Raw genomic sequence first — 17,718 nt, 5'->3', positions numbered from 1 at the left:
CCCCTCCCCCGCTCTCTCTGCCCCAAGGTCTCTTATTTCAAATTCCAAGAGTGTTCTTTCTCTTTTAGTCCCACACTCAGCTCACACTGCTAAAAACACTTTGGTGTTTCACGCAAATCTGGAGCTGAAACAGGAAAGAGGCAGAAAAAGGTATTGACACATAATAATCTTCAAAGAAACAGTTTTGTTAGTTATAGGGGGAAAAAGGACTTTAAGAAATATTCAATTGACTAATAATTTTTAAAGTTCTTCTTATTATTGTGGTCACCTTTCTCAAAAGAAATATTTGTGTCAATTGCTTGAGGAAAATATAAAATGTTCTTATACTAACTCCTTGAAAAGTCCATGCCATCATTCGGACCACTGAAGGGTTCTGAGTGAGAGCCCAGTGGTTTCCTTGGGCCCTCTGGCAATTAGCTTTCTAGCTGGGAGTCAAGTTTTATAAACTGCTAAGTGACCAGGCAGACAGACTGGCTCTGCAAGGTAATGTTTTCAGTTTGACTCCTGCTTATAGTCTTTGACCTTAACAGTCACTTGTGGTCCAAGTGCCATTGGAAGTTCTGAAAGGTGGTGCACTGAGTGATAAGCTTGGATGTTCAGACTTAAGGTGACTTCTTGTCTTGCTGTCCACTGGCGTGGGACAGCAGGAGATGCATGTTGTAGGGAGGAAGGAGGGAAGGAAAGCAAGAAGGGAGGCAGAAAGAAAGGAAGAGAGGGAGGAAGAAAGGAAAGAAGGAAGGAAAGAAGGGAAGGAAGGAGGGACCGAGAAAGAAAGGAAGGAAGGAAGGAATGCAAGAAGGAAAGAGGAAAGAAGGATGGGTAAAGAAAAAATCAAAATACATTTCCTGAAGACAAAATATCCCAAACTTAAAAGAAGCGTCATAAAAGAAGTCAAAAGCATAAAATATATCATTTAAGGAGCTCCTTTTCCTAAAATAAACAAATATATCACTAAAAGAGTAAACAGAGGTTAAGTTGTAAATCAAAATCTTCTACCTAATGCATTCCTAGAGTTTCTTCCTGAGAACAAACGCCAGTGAGAAATGGATGTTCAGGAGCCCAGACAACTCAGAGGTCAAAAGAAAGCTGACTCAAGTCATTTTCTTTAGAGAGATAAGATCACCTGGCCCTCTTCAGTAGCTTTAATAGCTAATGTCCCTCCGTCTAATTCTCAAAACTATAAACTGAGAAGAAAAAAACCCTTTGCTTTTAGCCATCACCACCCACAATTTAAGCAAAGACAGCCTAGGGAACAATGAAAAAATTCATGGCCATCTGTAAGATTTACCATTGCATTCATTATTCTTTGCTGGCTGACTTAGTTCCCCATGGCCTCCTTGCCTCAACCAAGGGAAAAATGTGCCTTTCAGATCCCACTTTTTGTTCCTTCTCAAACTCAACTCCATGGAATATAATCTCTCTTTGCTTAAAGAGGGTTCTGGAAAGCAAAAGAAGCTTTATCTGCCTATGGGAAATAGAATTACTTGAAAACCTCATGGAAACTTTGGGAGGAATACTATGATGAATAGTTAAATATTTACAACATAAGAACCAGTTCATTTGAAAACAAATGTACAAGTGCCTGGCTTCGTTCCCTACCTCAGGAATCAAGAATGTTCCCTTGCTGAGAGCTACCATTTTATTGACATTCAAGTAAGAATTGAGTCCAGGAAAAAGAGGACAGGAGAGAGTTTAGGAACTACAGTTCTACAAACCGGTATTGTAGTAGACGGGTTCATCTCCTGTGGCTAAGTGAGAAACTCACAAAGAAGAAATCTTGGGGGGGGGGGGCAAATCCCAATTTTAATACCAATTTAGGAGTGTTCCTATGAAAACTCATCAGTTGACTCATCCAATTGCCCAAACTAAATAAGTGATAAAGAATAGAAGAAAATCCAAATTACATGAGAACTGGAAAGACAGAAAACCAAACAAGTGGAACCACATATCTATATTTTTAAAGTATATTTATTTATTTTCACACACACACACACACACACACACGAAGAGAGAGACTCCCAAGCAGGCTCTGCACTGTCAGTGCATAGCCCCATGTGGGGTTTGAACTCACAAACCATGAGATCATGACCTGAGCTGAAACCAAGAGTCAGCCACTTAACTGACCGAGCCACCTAGGTGCCCGAAGAACTATATATTTTATGCACCTGGGACCTGCATCTCATCTAAGGGAAAGGAAAGAATGGGGAAGAGAAAATAAAGCTTCTCCCCAACCACTGTATAAATAAATAATCTCCAGGAGTCAATGTCCCAAGTTTGCTTTGGTATACATGTGGCGGTCTGGGGATTAGCAAAGCATAGAAAGTCATCCTTATTAGAAATCCTTCTTGTGCTGTTTGTGTTTTGTCTTCGTCAGTGTAAGTCAGCTCAGCTTCTCTGCAGCGATCCTCATGGAGCACCAGGGACGTCCTCAGACAACCTGTAACCGGCAGATCACCTGAGCCGGCACTGGCGGTTTGTAATTTCCTGGTGACAGTGTTGGCCAAGTGGGAGGCTCCCAGCAGTGCTAAGACTCTGCCCTCGATTGATAGAGACTTTTTTTTTTTTTTTAATATTTGGCAATAAGAGGCTCTTGGAGACGGAAGCAGAAAAACAAAGGAGAAAACCACAAAAATCCATCGAAGTCAGCCTTGCTTTTCCAAACTTTTTCAATCACAGGGGCCTGCTTTTGTGTGTTTGGATTCCCTCGTGAGGGCTGGATGCCTGAGGATTTTAATTTGGGTGATCCAGGACTGGCCATATCACCTAACGGTGTGCGTAAGGTGCTGCTCTCTGGCAGAACCTGAGCTCTGAGCCCAGAGGGCTAGCCTGGGGCAAACACCCCTTCATCCCTTCCTCTGCTTCTGGGATAGGAGTGACTGCTGAATGATTTTAAAGATGCATTAAAGGGTGGAGAACTGCCTCTAGGCTATGGTGAGGGACAGGAGTCACGCAGGAAGACAGTTGTGAGGTCCCCTAAACTGGAGACCCTGCAACCCCCTTCCTCCCACTGTTCCCACAGCTGGACATCTCCAAAGTGTCTCTGCTCTTTCAGCGTCTGCCTCCTTCTCCACGGACATTAAGCCCCTATGGTTAGGCTTTGGAGCTCATGGTTGTCCAAACTGCTCCCTCTCAATTGCCAAATCTGGCTGGCCCTTCTCAGGGTCCACTTCACCCTTCTTTGGTGTTGGCATTGGGTTTTTTTGTTTTTTGTTTTATTAATTTTCTTAATGTTTTATTTATTTCTGAGAGAGAGAGAGAGAGAGAGCGTGAGGAGGGGAGGGTCAGAGAGAGAGAGGGAGACACAGAATCTGAAGCCGGGTCCAGGCTCTGAGCTAGCTGTCAGCACAGAGCAGACACAGGGCTGGAACCCATGAACCATGAGATCATGACCTGAGCTGAAGTCGGACACTCAACCGACTGAGCCACCCAGGTGCCTCATTATTTTTTATTTTTATTTATTTATTTTTTTAATGTTTTATTTGTTTTTGAGAGAGAGAAAGAGAGAGGCAGCGTGAGCAGGGGAGGGTCAGAGAGAAAGGGAGACACAGAATCCGAAGCAGTTTAATGTTTTATTTTTTGAGAGAGAAAGCATGTGTGAGCACACAAGAGCATGAGTGGGGGAGGGGAAAAGAGAGAGGGAGACACAAAATCTGAAACAGGCTCCAGGCTGTGAGCTGTCAGCACAGAGCCAGACACAGGGCTGGAACCCACAAACTGGGAAATCATGACCTGAGCCGAAGTCAGATGCTTAACCACCTAGGTGCTCCAGATCTCATCTTTAATGGTCACCTCTGCAGAGATAATTCCCAAATCTATACCATTGCTTCAGGTGCCTTCTCCAGCTTCATTCTTCATTTCTAATTGCCTATTGGGCACCTTCATGAGCAAAGCCAAAGACCAGTCCAAGATCAAAAACATCAACTTTTTCCAATTAAGAGAGACCCAGATTCACCCTCTTAAATGGCCTGTTTCTATGAATATCCGCAGTCAATGGGTTTCCAACATCCTTCCCTAACAATTAGTGGTCAAACCCTATTGCTTCTTCAAGTCCACTGATCATTGTGGCCCCTTGTTTTTATATCACTGCACTAATTCAGGTCTTCATTACCTTCTCCCTGAACTTCTCTATGTCTCTCTCTTAACAGCAAAAACTCCAGCTCACTCTCTCACTGCTCTTCTGGAAGAATATGAATCCCCCAGTCTCCACTGAGCTTCTTTCTACTTATTTCAGGGAAGTCACCCTTGCTCTTACATGTATATGAAAAGAAATGAACAAGAGATCATGGAATTATTTGGTATTTTGGAAATTTTAAAAATAGGCAAATATTGGTATGTTCACAAACGTCACTAAGATGTGAGGACAGGTGGTCAATGGCTTCATCAAACCTCCCCAAGGGCAGGCTGCTCTCTCATGAATGGATTGGTGCATATAGTAAATTCATACCAGGTCTAAGCACCATGACACAGGGAGACACCACGTGATCACAGGGCTCAGCCTGAGAACTCATCAGAATATATCATCCTTCTTTCAAACACAGTGTAGGTCAGAAGGTCAAATGAAGTGTCCTCAGTGTTCTATTGAAAAAAATGGTAGGTTAAGTTCTTCAAAAATGACCAATCTTGTTAAAGACCAAGAAAAGTTGTACATATGTTCCAGATTAAAAGAAGCTAAAAAAGACATGATAACTACCTGTAATACCTGGCCCAGGGCTGGATCCTGTACTGGGAGGAAAAAACATGCTATAAAGGACATTATTGTGTCAGTGATAAAACTAAAGTTTAAAGTACTGCATCCATGTTCAAACCACCAGAGTTGATCACTGAATATCCCTATTCTTAGGAAATATACATGGAAGTATTTAGAACAAAGAGTCATGCTATAACTTGCCTTCAAGTGCTTCAAAAAATATCATAGAGAGAAAGTACTTATGATAAAGAAAATAAGGTAAAGGGTAAGTAACATGTGAATCTAGGTAAAGGATAGAGGAGCGTCTTGTGTGTTGTTCATATTCTTGCAACTCTTCTGCAGTTTTGAAACTATTTTCAAATAAAAAGTTAAAAGACGGAAACAAAAGTAAGTCCTCATATCTGTACTAATCTGCAGGGTGGCCCCGCAGATTGCAGAAAAGCAAGCAGTATCAGAGGAATGAATGTTCACTGCATGAACCTTTAGTTTAATACCGGCTTATGTAACATTTGTGTTCACGACATTCAACTTCCCATGCTTTCTGACATCTTGTTCCTAAACTCACATCGGCTTATACTAATATGAAGATAAAGTTGAGGATTCCATAATATAATAAATATGTGTACAAGTATGTGTAGTATATGCGAAGTACAATATATATATTCAAACACTATTGTGATTGTTAGTTTCAAATTGTCATTCCAACAGTTCATATTTTAATGCTAAAGAATTAGCTTTCTATAGAACTACCCAGTCTTAAATTTGTGTTTTATATTTTAATTAAGATTCTCCGTGTTAGTTCTTTGTCAAATAAAAGAAGAGTGGTCAACTTCTAGAACTCAGAATATATCATCAGGCTGAAACTACAACTTAGAAAATTAAATGCTTTGGTGATTAATAAGCAAAACACCTTTAAATGGTTAAGTTACATTTCTGTAATGCAATGAAGTAATCACACATATTAGTAAAGGTCTATAAGGCTGAAGGTCTCTAAGTCTGAAAAATATCCAGCTGCGATCAAAGGTAAATTTCCTCAGTTAACAAAAACTTCCTTCAATCCGTTCATCAAATGTATAATCATTCTGACAAAGAGTCTTTGTAACGTTGGACAGGAAAACATTCTGTTAAAAATATATACCATTCAAACACCGACATGGGCTGTTACTTGAATGAAATAAATTCTTTAGGGGGAAAAAAGGAGAATTTAGTCTGTCAGGTCAGGTCTGTAAACACAGCCTATCTTTCTACATAACAGCAACTAGCACTATCAACCTCCTACATACGCAATGCTCAGTTCCAAACATTTTATTCGCCCTCAATCTTCTTACTCTTCCCACCAATTCTATGAGGCAAGGACTATCATTAATTCCATTTCGTAGGCGACAAAACTGAGGCACTGAAAATCCGAGTGATTTGCTCAAGGTTTAGTCTAAGACAGAACTCAGAACTAAACACAGGCAATCTGGCTCTGGGGTCTGGGCTCTTCAGCACCAGTTGTATTTATTTGGAGAAAATGCAAACCACTCTGGTTCAGCTTTCATGTGCGAAGTTGATTTTTAAATACACATTTGCTTACCTTTGACTTCTGAGACTTCTTCCCCTTTCATATTGCTTATATAACCTGTTTAACTTCACTATCAGCTGCATGTTAATTTCTGCGTTAGGGAAACCCAAAGGTAGATGAAGAAGCTGGATTATTGTTCTCAAAGCATGATTTATGACCCAGGAAGCAGGAAGTGCAGGAGGATTGATCCTTTCAGAATTCCAAGCCAGATCATTAGAATCATAGTATGTCTAGTTTCTTCAGAACAGGGACTTCATCTTACCTAGGCCCCACTGGACACCTGAATGTCTTTTAGAACACCCAACACCTGGCCACTGTTCAACCCTGACCCAAGGTCTCTTCTGTTTTCAAACAGCTCTAATTGCTAGAAAATTCTTCCCAAAGAAAAACCTGCCTCCTGCCTCCCTTTAACTTCAGGCCATTGATCCTAACTCTGCCATATAAAGCCTAGTCTTGTTTTGACATCTTTGACATATTGAAAGGAAGACACAACCCATCTGAGTCTTCTCTACACTGAGATAAATATGCCAGGATCTGATGACCGTGAAGCTTGAGCTTTAGACCAGCGTGAGGGTCCACAAAGTGAAGGCTTTCTCTCCCTCCCTTGATGCACCACTCACATTAGATAGACGTATTTGAAACTGAGGGACTAGACTGTCCCTTGATCTTTAAACCTGATCAAAACTCCAAAGGCCACCTAATTTTGAACCACCTCCGCATTCAACAGGGACAAGAATTATGGGTAGAAGAAGCACTTTCAGCACCTTTCTAGGCTAAATGTCTTTCAGACAACGAGTCCCTTTCCCTTCACTCCCTCACTTGACTCCATCGATGAGTTCACGCTCAGGCCCCTCTAAAATTCTTAGCTGTAAAACAGCCACGAAGCAGCAGGATGATGATTTACTTTCAACTTCAAACCAGATTTGTAAACACCGTGATAAATGAGGAGAGGCACTAGATCTGCATTCCTCCAGCAGGTCCTCTTAAATGAAAACATACTGCATTTTAGCATCAGTTGGCATAAATCATTTGTTTCCAATCAGGATGGAATTTCCCCAGCGTTCCTGCCAGGCACCTTATCTGACTGATCCCCTGAAAAGCATATGTCAGTAGAAATTATAGGTAACTAATCCGTCACTGTGTCCTGCAAGACTAAAGAGCACTGATTTCAAATTGATTAAGTGTGCTTTTGGTTGAAGGTGGTATGTGTTCTATGGACTAAGTAGCGGGACTTTTTCAGGAAAGAGAAGCAAAATTTTGAGTTTTTAACACCACAAGTTTAGACATGTTTTCAAATGTGCTTGACCTTTCTGTGGCTCTGTGTTCCTGCTCTTTTTGTGACTATTTTGTGTATTCATTCCCCACGCTCACATTCTCAGCTAGCTTACTCCTTTGCACCCTGATAAGGTCAAGTGATCTCAGAGGGCAACCAGGCATTTCTCTGGGGATGATGCAGAGCTTAACTCCATCTTTTCTGAAGAAGGGGGAGGGGTTGGCAAAGGCCAGCTGCAGAAAACCATCTGGATCCGCTCACAGTCTCACTCGGTAATGTCTTTCCTCAGGACACAACCCACCCATGAGCTTCCCAAACGCTGGACCAGCATCTGCAAACAGAATTTGGCTCACGGGCTTGTTCGGGTTGGCCTGTGCTGTGTTAGTCCACAGAGTGCTTTCAGTTTGAACATTTAACCATTTGGAATCATTCATACAAAAATCTAGATTTCTGGCAACACTGGGACTGTATTTCTTCATAATAATAATCTATTGGAGCTGAGAGTCTCCTGCCTTCTTGAGAGGGAGCATTAGCCTTCCAGTTTGCTCCAGTCCTCACCACTCACCATCGTGTTCTTGGATAGTTTACATTTTGTACCTTGCCCACTTCATTCATTTGTGTTTCTTCCTTGGTCTTATAGCCATCTAAATTTGCAAGCCTGGTAGATATTCTGTGAAAGACTATTAAATCAATTTTCCTATGTGTAAACTACTGGGATTGGCCTTCTGTTTCCATGATTTTATATATGATTTAGTGACTTGCTGAGCAAAAGTGGTATCACGCTGTTCTTTGTCTCACACAGCCAATGACAGCTGTGACTGAGTGACTTCCTACTCCTCTAGCCCTCCTCTCTGCTATACTCTTACTTGAACCTAGGTAGGACCCTCTCTTCCTTGGCAACAACAAGAGAGGCCAAATGGAAATTGAAAATGAAGTTCAGGTTTGAAGGTTTTCTAACTTCCACGCCAACCTGTCCGTCTATAGTATGTTCCCAGGACTACCTGGGGGCTTTTTATCAAAGTGAAGGAAGGAGGTGTTAATGAAACAGGTAAGACATTTCCCACCTAACTCCTTGCAAAATAACAACTCTGCTAAAATACTAACAGTCTATGGTAAACACTTTGTGTGAGCTATGCACATATGTTCATAAAATTTGACAGCATAAAATAACACTTTGCCTTGGCGAAGAGTATGGTCAGTGGTTACTTAAGGTAGAGAGTTTCAAGACTCTTGGATTCAACCTTCTTACAACTGGAGCCACACAAATAAGGAGAGAGCTGACCTGTCAGGTACAGAGTTTCCGCGACCCTGAAACTGTGCAAAGAGAAACTGGATGAGCCTCTGTGCTAGTTATCATAGAGGAATGTCCTGCACTGGACACAGCAGTGGGGTGAGGGCTAGGGAGGCACGGGGGGGGACACTGGATTATCCAATAACACACCCTGTAGCTTCATATGCTGGGAATTCTCCCTTCTCCTTGCCTTTTGTTTTTTCTATAACTTAGAAGTCTAGTAATTTAATGTTTACCCCCCACACTAGAAGCTAGGATGATGGATAGTACATGGATTTGGCTTTATCTTGGTTATTCAATAATGTTTGTTTTAAGAAGAACCTAAATTCATAACTTTGTACTTTTCAGAGTATTTGTACATGTGATTAAATCTTGCCCGAAACAAATGTTAATATTAAACCAAATTATTTTTCAATATAGCAAATTTAATAATAATAACAGCTAGTACCAAACAGGAGGGCCACTAAAGTTCTGGCTAAAAGAAAACAAATTTAAACCTGACTAAAACCTCTTTCGAGGCTACTTAGTATCATAAGTAGTGCCCTGAGATTTATTAGAAATTGTAGAGGAAATACAATCCACCAGGTAACACACCATTAGGTTTTCAGCTTGTCTACACAAAGTTTTAAGTATTCCTATATTATGAGTACCACTTCCACTCCTATTTATCTTGTTTGGTTAAATAAACTAGCTCCACATCCAATATTATTGTCAATTAGCCAGAGATTTAACTAGGAAATCCTGACTTAGGAGACACAAGATATGCAAGATCTGCACATAGATTAAAATTTCACTACTTGTGTTTGATAAAATATTCCTAGATATTGCTATGCCTGGAGGAAAAGAATACTTCCAAAACAAAATGCAGGATTTTCCCGGGGCACCTGGGTGGCTCAGTCGGTTAAGTGTCTGACTCTTGGTCTCAGCTCAGATCATGATTTCGTGGTTTGTGAATTTGAGCTCCACATTGGGCTCTGTGCTGACAGCACTGAGCCTGCTTGGGATTCTCTGTCTCCCCCACTCTCTGCCCCTCCCCACTCTCTCTCTCAAAAATAAATGAATAAACAGTTTCTCAAAGTGTCGAATTTTCCCAGAGAGGGTTTAGAGCAGATGAATAGAAACATGTGGGATTTATAACAAATGGGGGTTGGTGGAGGAGGGCAAGGTGTGGATCAATAAGAAATGTATCTAAGCAAGTTTCTCTTTGGGCAAAATGCAAGAATAGTCCAAGAAGTAAAGTGTATCTTTTTCAATGTGTGACTGATTCAGCCAGTACTGTACAAACATACTTGTGTGGCAGATGGTCACTGGTGAAGATGACTATAATCCCTTCGGCTATCCCCCAGAAGTCCCAGAAGTTGGAACCAGAAGAGGGTATACTTCCAGGAAGTCTTCCCTCATCAGGCTGAGCTAGAGGCTGGGCAGTTCCATATATCTGTTGTAGAGTTCCTGGTATGCCTTGCACATTAAGTAAATATTAAAGAACCTCCTCCACCCAACTTAATGGGGGCCCAAGGGCACCATGACCTTACGAAGCTCTTATCAATGGACAGCAAATACAAAACCAGTAAGGAGGTTGCCCTAAGGTACAGCCAGAAGGTTTCCCAGGTAAAAACTGGGAGTCTCTGTTCTCTGAGAGTGCCAACATGCCCCTTGAGCACCTACAATATATTTGCAGGAATAATTTAATATCATCTCACCATTTCCTTTTTTTGCTAAAGTGACTCACAAGAGATGCCTCCCCTTCTCCCCTTCACCTCTGCCATCACTCTTAGGGAAAAATTCAGCATTCCTGATAAGAAAGAACCAAAACAAGATCGTTTGAATTCCACTGAAACCAATTCATCATGCAGTGTTAAAAAAAAAAAAAAAAAAAAAAAGCCTTCCACTCTCCAAGTTAAATAATCAGAAGAGGAACATAGACCTTGAGAGACAGAAAGAGGGCATAGAGTCAACTAGAATCTGATGGCTGAGGCCAGAAATGAATAAAAAATCACCTTGAGATTCTGGAGATGGGCGGTGGTGGTAGTTGCACAACAATGAGAATGTACTTAATGCTACTGAATTATATACTTAAAAGTGGTTAAAATGTTCGTTTTTATGTTACATAGATGTCTTAGTCTGTTTGTATGGTATAAAATACCATAGACTGAGTGGCTTATAAACAAGAGAATATTATTTCCCAGTTCTGGAGCCCAGGAAGTCCAAGGTCAAGGTGCCAGCAGATTGTGTCTGGTGAGAGCCCACTTCCCTGTTCATAGATAACTTTTTGCTATAGCCTCACATGGCAGAAGGTATGAGAGAGCTTTCTGGGGTCTCTTTTGTAAGAACACTAAGCCCATTATGAGGGCTCCACCCTTATGACCTAATCACCTCCTAAAGACACCCACCTCCAAATACGAACACATTGGGGACTCAATTTCAACATACAAATTTGGGGTGGAGAGACACATATGCCATCTATGTCAGCATACTTTACCACAATTTTTTTTAAATGAGGGAAAATCACCTTATATCCAATGCTTCAAGCAGTTTCTCCCGTCCCTACCCACAATGGAAGATGAACAGATTGAGATGGTTAAACCTCTGAAGAGTTTCTGTTTCTCATTTGAACAAGGACTACTGAACGTAAGTGGAATCAACACCTCACATCACCAATCCCCAGAATCCTAACCCTGCTTTAGCTAGGTTTGGAGAGAGCTTGTCCATTAGTGAGAAGCTGCATGTGGAGAGAGAGAGAGAGACTCAAGATTTGGCTTGGAGAGAGATTTGGCTGTGGATCCTTCTGCAGAGATGAGAGCAACATTTTATAATACAACCCCAGATTACAGAGGAGAATATGGAGATGTTAGGGATGGTTTCCCAGAGGAAAGCCATCACATACACATACAAACCAAACAAGAATCACTGCAAGAGTGTATCAAGATATATAGGATGCCTGGGTGGCTCAGTCTATTAAGTGACTGACTCTGGCTCAGGTCGTGATTTCACAGTTTGTGAGCCCCAAGTCGGGCTCTGTGCTGTCAGCACAGAGCCTGCGTGGGATTCTTTCTCTCCATCTCTCTCTCTGCCCCTCCCCTGCTCTCACATGCCTTCTCTCAATATAAATAAATAAGCTTAAAAAAAAAAAGATATGTGGCCATTTGAAAAATACATGAAAGTGAATAGTATAAAACAAAGGGGTGTAGTTATTTCTGCAAAAGAGTAGATTTAACCTCCAAATTTCAGATTAATACATACAACACCAACCACTTGGCCTTTGTGCGTGTGTGTGTGTGTGTGTGTGTGTGTGTGTGTATGGATTTTCTCATTTTCAGAGCAGAAACCTCCTCAGAACCCACCCATTCTTTTCTTTCCAGAAAGTAAAAATTACCAAAAAATTAATAGCCGTGGTCTTGCTAAACAAATAGAACCTTTCCACAAATGCCATAACTTAACTCATACCTTGATGGCACATCACTCACTGAGAGCAGGAAAGTAAACATTTTCTGAAATGAGGGTGGTTTTCTTTGGCTAGACATACCACATGGCAGTTACTGTCTGTCCTGGTTTTACAATAAAGAAAGCCTGGCACTGGCTTATTTGCTTTGGTTTGACAGATGATGGTCAAGTGTAGCACTGAGATTATATCCACATTGCCCTTTGTAAAGGAAAACAACATGCCATCAGTTTTCCTGGCAAAAATGCCTCTCTCTGCTTGTCTGGGGGATTCTTCAAAGCCCTTTGCCCTCTAAAAGATAAATAAAAACAAAGCAAAATGTGTACCAGGTGGTGAGAACCGCCTGAAACAAGTGTGATAGTCTAAACTCAAGGCTAATAAAATGTTTACAGTTCAGGAGTATCTACTGAAAAAGTAAATTAATGCTGCTTCTGCTGTTAACTTCAGTCAGAATCTCAAATGGTGAGGGTATATGATAACATTACACTGTCCTTTTAGTTGAGTGTTGGAAAATTGTAGATGGACACAAGGCTACTTCTAACACTGTTCTTAACATCTGTTATGATTCTAATGGAGCCATTTGAAAGGAAAAGTTTACAACATTATTTGGCTTTTCACATATTAAAGGAAAATGTAGGACTGTGTTTCTGAAGGCAGTATTGGTGAGAAATAGATTCTAGAAATGTTCTATGTGGACTATGAGGTCTTGAGATGATTTCTTGGCTTCACAAGACTGAATGTATACTCTAGAAATTAAATGGCTGTCCATCTCCACATTCAGCTACCAGGAAATTCGAAACATATACAAGCTTTCCAACATGTAAAATTGTTAGGGAAGAGGAATGTTCCTGATAATTGTATATACCAAATTCACTTAGCAGGATTTTCCAAATACAACTCACTAATTTTCAAAAATTAGAATATCAGTTTTTTAAAAAAATTATTTAAAAAAATGTTTACTTACTTATTTTGGGAGAGTACACACATTACTGGGAGGGGGACAGAGAGAGAGAGGGAGAGCGAGGAAATTCCAAGTTTGGGGCTCGAACTAATGAAATGTGACATCATGACCTAAGCCAAAATCAAGAGTCAGGTGCTTAACCAGCTGAGCCACCCAGATGCCCATCAAGTATACTTTAAATCAAACTATACTGAACATCACTAATAATCTACTCATACCTATATAATAATGACATTATTATTATAGCAGCCACCATTCATTAAACACTTGCTCTACATCAGGGCTTCTCAAACTTGAGCAAGCACCAGAACTACTCAGAGGGCTTATTAAAACTCACACTACTGAGTTCCACCCTTGAATTAAAAAAAAAAAAAAGTACGGTGAAATACACATAAGATTTGTCATCTTTAACTGTTTTTAACAGTACAGCTCAGTAATGATAAGTGCATTTATACTGTTGTGCAACTAGTATTATTCCCTGTGGAATAAAAAGTAGTTTTTGTCTCCCACCTATCTGCTTTCTGTCTCCATAAATTACACTATTTTAGGTACATCATATTAGTGGACATGCAGAATTTGTCTTTTTGTGACTAGCTTATATCATGTAGGATAATGTCCTCCAGGTTCACCTACATCATAACATGTGTCAGAAATTCCTCCCTTTTTAAGGTTGAATAACATTCCGCTGTTTGGCTAGACCACATTTTGTTTATGCATTTATTATGGATGGATGCTTAAGTTGCTTCCATCTTTTGACTATTATGAATAATAATGCTATGAACCTGGGTATACAAATACCTCTTGAAGACCTTGTTTTAAATTATTTGGAGTCTATACCCAGAAATGAAATTGGCAATCCTATGTTTTGTTTTTTTAAATGCTTGTTTCTTAATTTGAGAGAGAGAGAAGGAGAGAGGCTCCTAAGCCAGCTCTGTACTGCCAGCGCAGGGCCCGATGCAGGGCTTGATCCCATGAACCGCAAGACCATGACACCACGATCCAAGCCAAAACTAAGTTGGATCCTCAACTGACTGAGCCACCTAGGCAAGCCAATCCTATGTTTAATTTTTTGAGGAACCACCACATTGTTTTCCATAGCACTCCCGCCAACAATGCACAATTTCTTCACATCTTCTCTAATATCTTTTTTTCTTTTACTGTTTTTATTTTATTTTGGAGATAGAGAGAGACAGAGTGTGAGCAGAGGAGGAGTAGAGATAGAAGGAGGCACAGAATCCTAAGCAGGCTCCAGGCTCTGAACTGTCAGCACAGAGCCTGATGCGGGGCTCAAACTCGTGAATGGTGAGATCATGATCTTAGCCAAAGCTAGACACTTAACCAACTGAGCCAACCAGTCACCTGTTTTGTTGTTGTTGTTGTTTTGTTTTTGATGTCAGCCATCTCGTGGTGGGTATGAGGTGGTATCTTACTGTGGTTTTGATTTGCATTTCCCTAATTATTAGTGATGTTGAACGTCTTCTCATATACTTATTGAACATCTGTATATCATCTTGGGAGAAATGTCTATTAAGTTCTTGCCCTTTTTATAATCAGGCTGTTTGTTTGTTGTTGAGCTTCATATATTCTAGATATAAACCCATTATCAGACACATGATTCACAAGTATTTTCTTTCATCCTTGAGTTTTTTATTTGGAGCCTGAGAATTTGTGCTTCTAACAAGTTCCTAACTTATGCTGATGGCCCAGGGGCCCACTTTGAGAAACTGCTCTACGTGGCAATATTGTGAAGCATTTTACATATATTATCTCAGCTAAACCTCACATTATCATTCCTGTTTTACAGAAGAGGAAATGAATGCTCAAAGAAATAAAACTTGTTCCAAGTTTTCTACTAAGAAGTATAAAGCAGGGGCTTTCACCTCATTCTGAGCTGGCAGCACGCTATACCATCTCTGCCACAATTAGTCAAAAAACGTCCACAGAGAATATGCTCTAATGACCAAGTCAATAGGCTTGAGAGAACAGTTGATGCTTGGCAAGCTCTGTCCCTCTTCCTTTAAGTTCCTGGACTCTGTTCCTTGGATGTTGTGCTCTGGCTTCATTAAGATGAATTGAGAAAGTAAAGGGATCTGCTTTGAGTCAATGGAAAATGACAATAGGGGAAAATGGTGGTGATGGGAGGTGTGGATGGGACATACTGCCAAAGAACTGTAGACCAGACTGACCTGATGAATGAACTTGCTCAAGTGCTAAATGTTTAGCTTTGGTAGACTAGGCAGATCTTGTGCTTCCCCCCAAAGCTGTCTGTGTTTAGACATTTATCTGATAGCAGTTACCAGTCAGGACCACAGCTAGCCTATAAGGGCCTTTCTTTGTGTCATGAGGAAAAGGCACTTCTCAGGACCTTTGCAGCCAGCCCCACAGTGCCTGGCCAGGCCATCGAGGGTGGGTGGATTTTAGCACCTGTGTGCTCTTTAACTGGGCACCATCCAGTGAGCAACCAGGGGAAGGCGTGATAAGATGGAGAGTCGTTGTCACTGTTGCTGTACTTTAACAACCCTGATAAAGGTTAGTGTAACTATTGGTTAAAGAGTATATGGCCATACATACATATACATATACACATACATATCTGTATTATATAGAGATATATATGGCCTCCTGATTAATCATTTCCATGGATAGCCAAAGGCTTGTGTTAACTTAATATCCATGATGGTTTTATGTACTGAGGGTAAAAACAATTCATAGTTTAGTGAATTCATCAATTTTGGTGTATACCAGCACATCAAATTAGTGACCTATTCTAATGTAAAGCTGGCCCTTTAAGGCCAGCCTATCCCTTAATAGGCATGAGATAAAAATCCATAGAAACCAAGCCTAAACAGTATTCTTGCAGAACCTGGTGCTTTGTGTTAGATCCCACAGCTGCAAGCCAAAGTGTGGTGGTTCACAGCACTTATACATAGAAGACGTGGAGGTCCGTGGATGAAGACATGGGCTTTATTCATCTTCAGATGTTGACATTCCCCAGAGCCATCACAACAAAAACAGAATTAAGACGTAAAAGGAATTCAAAACCTTCCTTTGCTATCCCAAGCCTGGGAATCTTTTCAGATTTAAATGAATATCTGTCAAACTAATTAAGAGAAGATGCAATGCTCTCATTCTGCGCTCATTAGAGAACTTTACTGGTCATAAATTCCTCAGAGAGTGGGAGTGAATAGGTCTCTACACTCTTGCTTAAGATTCCTGGCTTCGTTTATTTCCAGTTTGGCCTGTTCATCTTCTAGATCCAGAATGACCACAAAATATCGTTTGGATCACATTTTAATTTTACAAAATAGAAAAATCAGAAATGATGAGAGTCAAAAACTGTGATGAGATGTTACAATGGGTGTTTTTTAGTCAACAAAACTGGGTGAAATGACAAGTAATCATTTATAACTGAGTACCATCTTTTTTCCCAAGATGTTTTATTAGTAGATTACAAATCTCAAATGTTTCACAGACACACACATGCTCACGCACATACATACACATGCACACACACACACACACACACACACGAGTTTCCCCATCATTTTTGCATATTTTGAAATTGATGCTTAGTAAACTGATTGGGTAACACATATGCAAATTGTGTCCTTCTGGGTACAGCATGACATACCAAGACCACTACCCACCCACATGCCCCTAGAGCACTTATTGGACTGCTGCCAGCTACCCAGTACAATGCTATGTATGTAATTTAATGTATATGTATGAAATTAATAACCTAGGTAACCCTGTAGGTAGAGCTCTTTACCCCCATTTTCCTGATAAGAAAACAGATTCAGAGGGATTACCTTGCATTATGCTGGTAAGCAGCAACGTCGGTAGTGAGCAGGGTATTTCAAAATAGTTGTTTGTTTAAAACATATTATATTGTGCCTTTAACAAATTTTTAGAAATTTGAAATGATACAGAATGATTCTGCACCTAAAATTTTATTTTTAGAAAGAAATTTAACTGTAGTTGTTGGAATTTCTACCAAATGTCTTTAAAGATACATCTAGAAAACAAGGATTTTTCCATCTGTTTAAAGTCTACATCTTTTCCTTGTTTTTTCCTTTGTTCTGGGATTTATGCCACTGAAAATACATTTTTACCCTTTTCGTCAGTTCCACTGGGTTTTCCCTATTGGTGTCACTTAGCTGAAGTGCACAGAGCTCTCAATCACTTGGGCAGTTTCTTTTGACCATTTCTTTATTACTTCTTCCTCTTCCTTTATATCTTAAATAGGGTTATTTTAATTTTTTCTTACCCAAGTTGGAGGGATGGGTCACACTTACTTGCTCTCTGACAGTGTATCAATATTTGAAAGCTATATAGGGGCACCTGGGTGGCTCAGTTGGTTAAGTTTCTGACTTTGGCTCAGATCATGATCTCATATCTGATGAGTCTGAGCCCCATATAGGGCTCTATGCTGACAGCTCAGAGCCTGGAGCCTGCTTCAGTTTCTGTGTCTCTTTTTCCTTCTCTCTCTGCCCCCCCCCTTCT

At 40.4% G+C, this 17,718-nt stretch overlaps 1 protein-coding gene and 1 long non-coding RNA gene across 2 annotated transcripts in view; one reads left to right on the top strand and one right to left on the bottom strand.

The window, feature by feature from the left end:
- Window positions 1–17,718, bottom strand: part of SHROOM3 (shroom family member 3) — a 301,596-nt gene that overhangs the window by 134,868 nt on the left and 149,010 nt on the right.
- The window catches only part of LOC144221000 (uncharacterized), an 11,094-nt gene continuing 4,606 nt past the window's right edge, over window positions 11,231–17,718 (top strand). Inside the window, exon 1 of the long non-coding RNA XR_013331920.1 lies at window positions 11,231–11,443. This is a non-coding gene — a long non-coding RNA (uncharacterized LOC144221000). The remainder of the gene's footprint in view (window positions 11,444–17,718) is intronic.

This window comes from Crocuta crocuta, unplaced genomic scaffold (genome assembly GCF_008692635.1).
Source record: "Crocuta crocuta isolate KB4526 unplaced genomic scaffold, BGI_CrCroc_1.0 scaffold1, whole genome shotgun sequence".
In the NCBI taxonomy this organism is placed as follows: Eukaryota; Metazoa; Chordata; class Mammalia; order Carnivora; family Hyaenidae; genus Crocuta; species Crocuta crocuta.
Note: the sequence above shows the minus strand (reverse complement) of the source record. Positions and strands in the feature narration are given on the sequence as shown.